The following is a 10804-nucleotide window of genomic DNA, read 5'->3' as shown; positions in this document are numbered from 1 at the left end:
CATCCCAAATGCAAAAATCGCAAATTGCGAAATCGCTAAATTGCGAGGAATTGCATTTAGGGAATCTCTATTTGAGATTCCTTAAATGCAATTCATGAACCCATTTAGAATTGCGAAATTGCAATTTTTGACCGCTATTTACCGCGAAGTCTGACTTCGTGGTAAATAGCGAAAACTTGGAAAAATGCACTTTAGTGCATTTTTCTAAGTTGTATGTTACACACACACATGTCCTTTGGACATGTGTGTGCGCAACATCAGTCTACATTTTCATTTCAGGGGTGCTACAGGGTGTCCTTTGGACACCCCTGGCACCCTTGAAATCGCATCCTTATTTGCGATTAGCAAATTGCTAATCGCAAATAAGGAATGACTCCCCATTCATTCCTATGGGCCTTTTGCTAATCGCAAATAAGGAAGCTGTAGAAATCGCAAATAATATTGTGATTTCTACATGAATCCCGTTTTGCGAGTCTTTAATAGCGATTCCTTAATAATCGCTATTAAGGACTCGCAAAACAGGACAATGATGAATCTGGCTGTAAGTGTTGAAAGGCACTGTGCCAAGGTACTCATCTCAGAGATATTTAACGCATCCCACTTTGAATGTCATTGGTTAGGGAATAGACAAAGACACCAGGCAGAGCTCCAGAGCAGATGAAATGTATTTGTAGGTACCAAGGTCTATAGGCCGGCAAAGGCAGAAGGCTGACACTCATCCCAGTGTTGCGTCTTAGTACAAGCCTCTTCTGCCTGAGTCATTCTTGTGTGGCCTTTATATACTGTACCACAAATGCAACCCTTAGCAGAAACTATGAAAGACACAATACAAATATGGGCAAATATATAGAAACTAGAATTGCCACATGTGCGTAAACTAAAAGGAACAACACATCAAAAATACATATCTGTGGTGTAGGTATAAATTAACAGAAACAGGCGGACTATTTGTAGGCTAAATGGAGCCTTCCTTGTGGATTGTCCGAACAAGCTAGAATGTGGGAGACAGAAGCTAAACTTAATGTGACTCAGGTTTGTTTGCACAGTTGGTGGAGGTGTCAGAGAGGTCAGCCATGGAGCCTTGGTGTGGGGTTGGAATAGCTCTAGGAAGGAGGTGGGAGCCCTGCAGAGGACCTGAGGAAGCAGCTTGGTCAGAGACAGATATAGCTCAGTGGGTTTGACATAGGTAATATGTGATACATACATATGGATATATATTTTCTCTCCCACAGCCTCCCCCGTTATTCTCTACCAGCTAGCCTCTATCCTACTGTGCCACTTTCATTTCCCCTATCAGGGTATCTACCTCCGCTGGATCCCTTAGGTTATACATTTTATTTTTCCTCCATAACATCGCGGGGAATTACATCTGGACTTTGGCCCTTAGCCTTTGCAGTTCATTTATCATGGAGCCAAGCTCCCACTGTGACTGTGCTGTTCTTTTTCTCATATCAGACCTCACCTTATACGTATAGGCTCTATATGTCAAATTCTTCTCTTATACCAACTGAGTCAAGATTAACTCCTTAATTGTGTAGATATGGAAATTCACTAGGATTTTCTGTGGAGTCTTATAGTTTGAGGATGGCTTAAAAGGATCACTATGTCCTGAATTTCCCCATCTAAGTCAATATCCGACCTATCTTGCATGATTCCTTTCTTTAGGAGGCCTATCACAATGGCCTTTAGATCCCCTTACTCTTACCCCTCTAAAACCCTCAACATCCTCAGATTATTTTGCCTAGAGTGGTTTTCCAACTTTTCTAGGTCCTTCACTAGCACCTTGTTCTGCATCTAAAGTTCACAGATCTCCTAAGCATTATAGTGCATAACATGGCTTATTCTCTAGCTGTCCGTTCTGCCAAGTCATCAAACTTCCACTCCGGTATACTCCATTCACCCTGGATCTCTTTTTGGTTAATTTTCGAAATTTCAAACTTTTTCATCATGTGCCCTCTGAGGCTGAAAAGGATGCCCTCCAGAGAAACCTGCGGTCTCTCCCTACTAGTTCTCCGTGGTTGCTGTCCCCCATCCATGTCCCTCTCTGCCTCTGGCTCTATGGCAGTGCTCCACTGCTTATCCAGGTCGACTCCTTCTGTGAAAGGGCTGAGATTGTCTATCCATGAGTCACCCAACTCCCCCGCAGTGAAGAGTGGCTCAAATCAATTAACTAGGGGTATAGACGCTGCTACCAACTGCCCTCCTGAGCCCCTTTTTTTAAGTTGTTTGCTCAGTTGGGGGAGACTGACATCTGTCTCCAATGGCTGTTTTTTCTACTTTGCCTGCTCCATTATTCTGAATAAGGAGTTATGTTTTGGGATTGGCCTTACTGCCGCTGTGCCAGTTCTCTTTCCAGTTGGGCTACGATGCACCTTCATTCATCCTGGAGTAGCCTTCTTGATGGGTACGGGGTCTATGCTGTGATCCTTTCCTGGAGGGGCTACTTTCTCTTCTATCTGGTCCAGAACATGGTGAATATCTGTTCCTGCCACCCCCGGGACCGACTGGCAGCTTTACTTCCTACTGTTAAGGGGTCATTTGCTGTATTAATAGTGAATGCTTGCTGGTTAGTGCCAAGCTTTTGCACCAGCGGTGATTGTGGTAAAGGTTTCTTCCTCAGCTTCAGCCTCACCTGATTCAATCTGGTTTATCTCCTTCTGCTGTTGCCCAATCCCACCCTGTTTACAGCTGAGATTATAGATAATACCTGGGGGAGGGTGGGCAGGTGCTACTTTGCAGACATCCGAGTTGCACTATCCCGGATTGTGCTTGCTGGCTCAGTTGACTGCAGCGACCAGCCATAATCAGCGTCCATGCGCTGCCTGCAACAAACTGCTTGTGCTGGGCTGGCTTCTCTGATGCTGACCCTAAAGGCAGAAGCGGGCCCTAGCAGTGCATCATTGCTGCAGAACGTAACTCCATGTACTCCACCAAGGTCCCATGGAGTTCTCGGTGTCTGTGATATTCGCCAAGGAGTCGGAGGGATTTTTGGGCACAAAGGAAAGAAGCAGGTAAGCTGTATCCACGTACACACCTAATGGTAATAGCAAACACGAGGTTTGACGTTGCCATGCTTTTTAGCTTAAGACATCCACCTACTAGAAAGTGAGTAAAATAGCTCACTTAATGGCAGATTATATGCTGCTATGTTAGAGGGTTTGGGAAGGCACCATTTTCTGCATAAATTTGGAGATCCCAAGTTTTTCAAGCAAGTTAGGCTCAAAGTACTGGTTGCCATACTAAGGACCATGATGAGTGTTAGGAGAATCCTCAATATCCCATATCATGCAACCTTTGCCCTAATCTGGGACCCCCCAGGACACCAGAATGTTTAAATCAGGCTTCTTCAACTAATAGCCCGTGAGCCACTGGTAGCTCTCCAGCTACCTGTGAGTAGCTCTTCTGTGGGATGTATGTCGTTACCACGCATGCATTTACAATGCATGCCTTTACGACGCAACTTTTAAAACGGAAGTGGTTACAACGACTTGCGTTGGGGGGCGCTGGATAGTGAATAGTTTAATTTACTATTCCAACTCCAGTCCCCGTGGATAGTAGGGAAGGAGTTGGATAGTAAATTAAACTATTCCCTATCCCGGAGCGCCCCCCAGCGCAAGTCGTTGTAACGACTTGCGTTGTAAAAGTTGCGTCGTAAAGGCACAGCGTTGTAAAAGTTGCGTAGTAAACGCTGTTCCCCTCTTCTGTGTGCTGCTCAGCCTACTAAATTGCAAGATTTTATTTGGCTAAAATAAAATGATGCATTAAGTCAGCCTCTGAAACAAGCAGGCTTGAATTATTTGGGAGATCTGAAAGATGGGATAGAACTGGTTGGACGGGCAGATATGGTGTTACTCAACAGGGTTACGGTTTTGAGATTCAAGTACTGCCAATTGCACTCATGGCGGGTATCGCAGGAATGTATAGAGGAGGAGGAAGGGAAATGAGAGAGAGCAGGCTGGAGAATAACGAAATCCTAAAAAATGAAGTAGCAATCTGGTATTGGGACCTCCTTGATGCGAAGATAAACATCACCCTAAACCATGTTCGATCTGGAAGGAGGACCTACCAGGGATTGGTATAGACCAGTTGTGTCAAGTATCCCTAAAGGTTTTGTATTATGTGGGACAATCTGCACCACTTAAGAGGAATCATTTTTTTTACCATCCACAGGACCTTCTGGACTGAAAGCAAACTGGCAAAAGTGGAAGCCAAGATCATCTCTTGCCCAAAATGTGGATCACAGCAAGCGGGTGACAAAGATATGTTCATAGTCTGCCCTGTAATATCATCATACTGGAATAGTGTAAGACACTGAGGTAAGTCCTGAGCTTGTATTTTTGGTAGTGAGCCTACTTTAGAAAACGCTACGAATGAGGCTAAGCAGAGGCTTGTGTTTTATTTACTTCAGCTTGCAAGACGAGAGATTTGCAGAAAATGGAAATCTGCAGACCCCCTTCTATTCAGGAGTTACTAAAGTATGTTAATCGTGTTTCCCAGGTAGATATTGCATGCGAATCATGCAGCTATGAGAGGGTCTGGAAAAGTTATGTTGATAGACAATAAAATGTTGTCCAATGATTACTATCGATAAGCTGTATACACTGCACTGAAGGAGTCATCTAACTTGAGACAGCTATCTCAACGAGTCAGTTTCTTCGGGTGACGGAACAGCATTCATAGAAATTGATGGTGTAATCAGGACAAAACAATTTTTTTTGTTTTTTTTTAAACAGGTGTAGCTAATGAGCCATGCTAATGCCTGGCTTTAGGCATGGGCAAGCTGGGCCCAGGCACAGGGCGCCAATCTTTAGAGGGGCTCGCGGAGCTCGCTGCATTAAGGTCCTGCAGACAGGAGCCCCTCTACCATGGCTCCAGTGAGTATGTTTATAGCGCTGCTAATCATTTTTAACGTGCCGCAGTTCACACCCTATCAGCCCTTTACTTGCCCTCCCATCTATGTCCGACCCCCTGCCGCCACACACCAACACCCCTTCTGCACCCCTACATACAACTTGTCACCAGCCTGAGGGATCTAAGCTGGGGTGATTTAGCTAAAGAGAGAAAGGGAGGAGATGTTTGTGTTCAGAGGTAAATCAATGATCTATCCAGCAGGGACTGACATGTTAAAAGGACCCCCTCCTGCCTCATTGTGTTTACCAGCAGCAGCACATTTCTTTCTGCCCAGGGCGCTATACGAGCAAGGGCTGTCTCTGCCCATCCAGCAGGGGAAACATCCTTTACGACGCAACTTTTACCACGCAGTGCCTTTACAACGCAGGTTTTTCAACGCAAGTCATCACAACAAATTGCGCTGGGGGTTGGAATAATAAATTAAACTATTCACTATCCAGCACCCCCAAACGCAAGTCGTTGTCACGACTTGCGTTGAAAAACCTGCGTTGTAAAAGCATGCGTGGTAAAAGCATGCGTTGTAACAACGTACATCCTCCAGCAGGACATTGATCAGAGTGCAATAGCTGGACATGCATGTTGGAGCACACTGCCGTACATTTATTATTAAAGCTGGTGTGGTAGCACACTGTTATTTACCGACAGTACTTTCTACATTGAAATGGAGACACATTTTACACAGAGATACAGTTTAATCAATACAACTATATAGCACACCAACATTAATGTGTGGAAATTGGTTTCAGCGAACATTTATCATGCTCAACACCAAGTCAAGGACCTTGGTTTGTTTTAATTTTAATTTTATTCAAATCATTGTGTCCCTCAGTCTTCACAATTACACAAAAGTGTGCTCCATTTGTGCTTTTCTAATGGCTGATATATTTTTAAATATTTTTACAGTTAATTTACAGCTATTTAAATTTGGCATGTTTAGAAAATAAGAGAAAATCTGCAGCCTTTCCTTTCACACTCCCTCTACCTCAGCCTGTAACTCAGCAAGATTGTCAGACGGTTCACTTTACAAAATCCTCTAACTTTACAGTCAGAAAAAAAGACTAAACAGTAATTTGTGAGAAGAAATAGCCTGACATTCCACCTCTGTCTTTGAACATACACCAGATGTGACAAAATAAAAACATTTAAAGGACAATTCAAATTCTGAACTCCGGTATATTTATTTTGAGGTGCTGCACCCCCCTGACATTACTTCCCGTAACACTAATTCCAGCACTTATGATTTAGGGAAAAAAATCATGAGAGATTTTTTTAAAATAACTTGCATAGAGTCAGTGGAGTTAAGTGGTAGCATGAGGGCTTGGAGAGAGAGGTGAGGCCATAGCTGAGGTATCCCCTCGGGTGAATCTCGCGGCAGTGCTATCCACTAAACAGAAGGAGCATAATAGTGTGAAAAAGGAGATTCTTTAAGAGTCTTTATTACAACATAACCCCTCTTTTTTGCCATGTCGCTAAATGATGAAAACAGGTAACCGGAAGTTTCAGTACATGTAATAATCATTACACTGTTTGGTATTTTGTGAATATGATTACCAGCACTCCTGAGGCAACAAGGAACAGCATGGGCCTGTCTTGGTGGCTCACCACAACAGGATTCACTTGACAAATCCTCTGAATCGACAGAGAAAGTATATTGACAATTTCATGTAATTTGTGAACAACCTTGGCCATCAAAAGAACTTGACTTGGGGTGCTGACCTCCTCCTTCTTTTCATCCTGAGATTTTAAGCCTTGTCCATGAGATACACCATACAAGTCTGAATCTAAAGTTTGGTGATTGCATCTCAATCGCAAACACTGAGACCAGGGTTTTTTGCATTATTTTGATCATTATATTTTTTGTTGAAGCTTACTTTTAATAACTCTTTCACTCAATTCCTTGTCTCTATTTTTACCTTAGTCAGTTGATGGAATGTTCAGTCTTATCTAGTCTGGATAAAGGATAGTTTTGGGTTCTCTTCCTCTAATTAATTTGAATTTTGAAACTCCAGCTAGGCTATGCGTGGAGACTATGTAGCCTCAAATCTATTATTTTAGAAACTCTCCAACATCTAAACCAGAATATAAAGCTGTCCGAATCCCTTCTGAGATGAATCTATTCACCCTCACAACCAGTCCATTTGTTTATGAGGTTAGATAAAGCGACTTGAAATATTTTATAACATGCACAGGTAAAAATATATGCAAGTGTTCCGAGATGAATTATGTGCCACTGTTCATGACAATTTCTTTAGATGGGCCCTTACATATAAAAAATCTCATTCAAAAATGTAATCAGCTTTTCAGTGCTTGCAGACTCAATAGATGAAAAATATATCATTGTAGAGTAATTATCGCACAATTACATATTTCATGTCAAATGGCAGCAGATTGTATAGACCAGAAAATTCCTGTGTGATTTTCTCTCAAGGAGCTCAAGTAAATAGCTCCAGTATCAACAACATTCACAACCTGTGCCTCTAACAAAGTTCACCAATAATATTGTTTTCAATTCTTTCATGTGCTTGTGACACCCAAGTGCTCTCCATAAACTGTATTAATAAATTTGTTCTGTAAGGACTCTGGAGGAACAAAAAGCTCATGTCTCAATATCACGTCTTTTACAAGTGAAAGCTCATGAAAAACATGTGCAGAAGTCTATAGCTCATCAGTCAAACAACACTCTTTGGGCCAGCCATGCTTGATATAATGGATAACTTCATGCAATTTAACATCTTCTGAGTATGCAGAGTTCCACTCCTGCTCAGTCAGCTGTCCACCACATTCATGCATTGCATCGATAGCAGCACAGCACAATGGTGTCCTCTATTGATTCTTCTTCAGATCCATCACTCACTAGCCTTTAAGATAATCAATCTGCTCCATAGTTTGACCACAAACTTATATTCGTGGAGTTTGGATAATAGTCCAACAAGCCTTACAGAAGCCTTGGCAACACAACTCTCATTGAAGAGATAAATCAATAGCTTGTCATCACTGTGTATTTTCTCTCCGTATATAATACTTAAACCTCTCGACAACCTATGTATAGGTGATGTCCTCTTGCTCTATAATACTACAGCTTGTTTCTGGTTGCTTAAGAGAGTTGGAAATAAACATCACTGTCTAATATTTACCATGCACCCTTTGGCTAAAGAGTGCACCTAACTCTTATAAACCTGCTCCTAAGATAGTAACACATCTCCTCCCTAATATAAAATGTCTTAGTCTCTTCAACCAAAGTCTTACCTTTAGCAAAGGCTTCATCAACCTCTGCTGTCCACTCAAGTTTCAGCTTTTTTAATAGTAACCTCAGTGACTAAAAAGTTCAGTCATAACCATGACCAAAATGAGAATAGTACTCATTCAAACCCAAAGTTGATGAATGAAGGAATGCATCTTTATCTGTAGGAGGAGCTGCTTCTTTTTTGGCCTAAATTAAACAAAATTTGAGCTTAATACCTGCTGAAGTGACAATACGACCAAGATGATCAACTTCTCGTGTGAAGAATGGGCCCTTACTATGCTGCACTGTCATTCTTCTCTCCAAAAGAATAGAAAATACCTGTTCTAGAATGATATTTTGTTCCCTGGGACTTTGTGCAAAAATGAAAATATAATTTTGATATGCATGTACACCGACCATATATATCACTGAACAAATTATCCATTCACTTTTGGGATACATTTGCCACAGAGGCAATCCCAAATGGTGAACACAAGTATTTAAAAGCTCCGAAAGGTGTGATAAAAGTAGTCATCTCATTAATGAAAATTGATGATACGTTGAACGCAGGTCAATAATTGAAAAATATTTTGACCTGCCTAAATTAGGCAGCAAATCCTGAATCATATGTAAGGAATGACATTCCACTACGATGTTTCAATTTGTTTGGTGTGAAGGTTGCCACAGAGTCGAATTATCGCCTGACCTTTTTTCGGCACTGTTGACTAGGCACACCCACTGAGATGGTTAATTAGCCTTAATGATACACTCTGAACATAGGTTGCTCAACAGGGTTTTACGTTCACTCCTAACACTGAGTGGAACAGGACAAACCTTATGTATTGTAGATACAGCCTGGGGTTTGAACCTGATGTGGTACTAAAATGCTTTCACAAACCCCATACAATTTTGAAACAATTATTTGTATTTGTGCAAACAAGTTTTTAAAAGTGAACCCATTTTTTCTAAATCCTGCTAACCAACAGTGTTTCTACCTTTGATGGCTACATAAACTTTTGTGGTTTTATTTTTTCGAACACATTTCAACATGCTCATTAAAAAATCTAACATGTCAATATCCTTGTCTCAGAATGCCTTAGGATTGATTTCTCTTTTTTTTAGAACAAAATTGTTACCCCAATGTTCATGGAAAGTCTGATCCGAAAGAATAGTAATATGGGACACAGAGTCTGCCATGATTTGTAAAATATCCTCACTTGCACATAAATAATGTGGTGTCCTTGAAAAAGATGCACACATGACATGGGGTTGTTCTCCAAAATGAAAACTAAATCAAATCCCTCACAACACTTAGGGCTTTATTTAGATCTTGGCGGACGTGTTACTCTGTCACAAATATGCCAGCTATCCCGTCAGCCAATACATAATCAGGGCTTTAAGTGGGAAAAAAAACCTGGGGGTGCTCTAAAAGGGGCGTGGCACATTTCATAAAGGGGTGTGGTCTATCTGAGTAGGGGCGTGGTCTAAATCAAGATGACTAGCATTGTGTGCTTAAGAAAATCATGAAGTCGCATCCAGCAAAGGATAATAAAATAGGCAAAAAAGTATATTTCTTAAGTTTAAGCCATAAAATACCAAACACTTAAAAAAAATCTCACAATTATTTACATTACTTAGAAATCTATTGCAGCATTTCCCAAAACCCTTGAAGATATTCACTGTGTCTATTTTGCTGGAGTTTCTCACAACAATCTTCTTCAGCAGACCTTCTACCTTTTGCCAGCCAACTCTTTACATACAGCTTTGCGTCAAATGTTTCAAATGGAGGACCATTGAGTTTTACCCATAAGCATGAAGATATGGTCTCTACAAGAAGAGAGGCCCTTGTTGCACTAGCAATTAAGTTCATTGCGCTGAAACCTCTCTCGCAATCCGCATTACTTGCTGGCAGGGTTTCCATACAAACTACTAACTTTATTAATGTTTGAGGGGTTTTCTCTCCACCGAAATCTTTGAAAAGCCTAAAAGCTTGGATAGTATCTCTTGCTGGCATCTGAAACTCTGAACACGTGTGGAACGTTATTTCAAAACTAATGTGACTGAGATGTTTTTCAAAAATGCTCCAGCTGCACTCGTGGAGTCACAGAATCACCCAAAGTAGCGTTTTCCCATATATCACAACTGGCAAACACCTTCTTATTACACTACAATGGATTAGTTGGGGCGACTAATGTGTAACTAGAGATGGGTATGAAGAACAGAAAACCCTGTAGTTGGAAAAGGGCCTACTTGGCACAAGGGAATATATTTCTTATTCCACAGTCATAGAGATTTTTTTGACTATTACATCATACATGCATTCATAACAATTTTTGCGGTATTGACAAAAGTCACAGGGTTGTTAAAAATACGTACAAGTTTGTAAATTAGCATACGTTTTATTTAGTTATAAGCCTCCCTACGGGTTACACGCTAAAAGACTATGATTACACCTGTAATCAGTTAAAAAGGTAAAAAATGCCTAAACAATGCATAAACAGTATGAAATCATAAACAATCAATAAGTTAAAAAACGGTCGACGCGGCGTTTCGGTGTGCATTTATCTTTCCCACCTTCATCAGGACAAACAGTACAATGTTTTCTTAAAACATATTTTATGGAATGTGATTCATCAATTTCACGATTCCCAAATTTCCATGATAATACGT

Source organism: Lissotriton helveticus, chromosome 6 (genome assembly GCF_964261635.1).
Source record: "Lissotriton helveticus chromosome 6, aLisHel1.1, whole genome shotgun sequence".
Lineage (NCBI taxonomy): Eukaryota > Metazoa > Chordata > Amphibia > Caudata > Salamandridae > Lissotriton > Lissotriton helveticus.
This window is presented reverse-complemented; position numbering follows the sequence as displayed.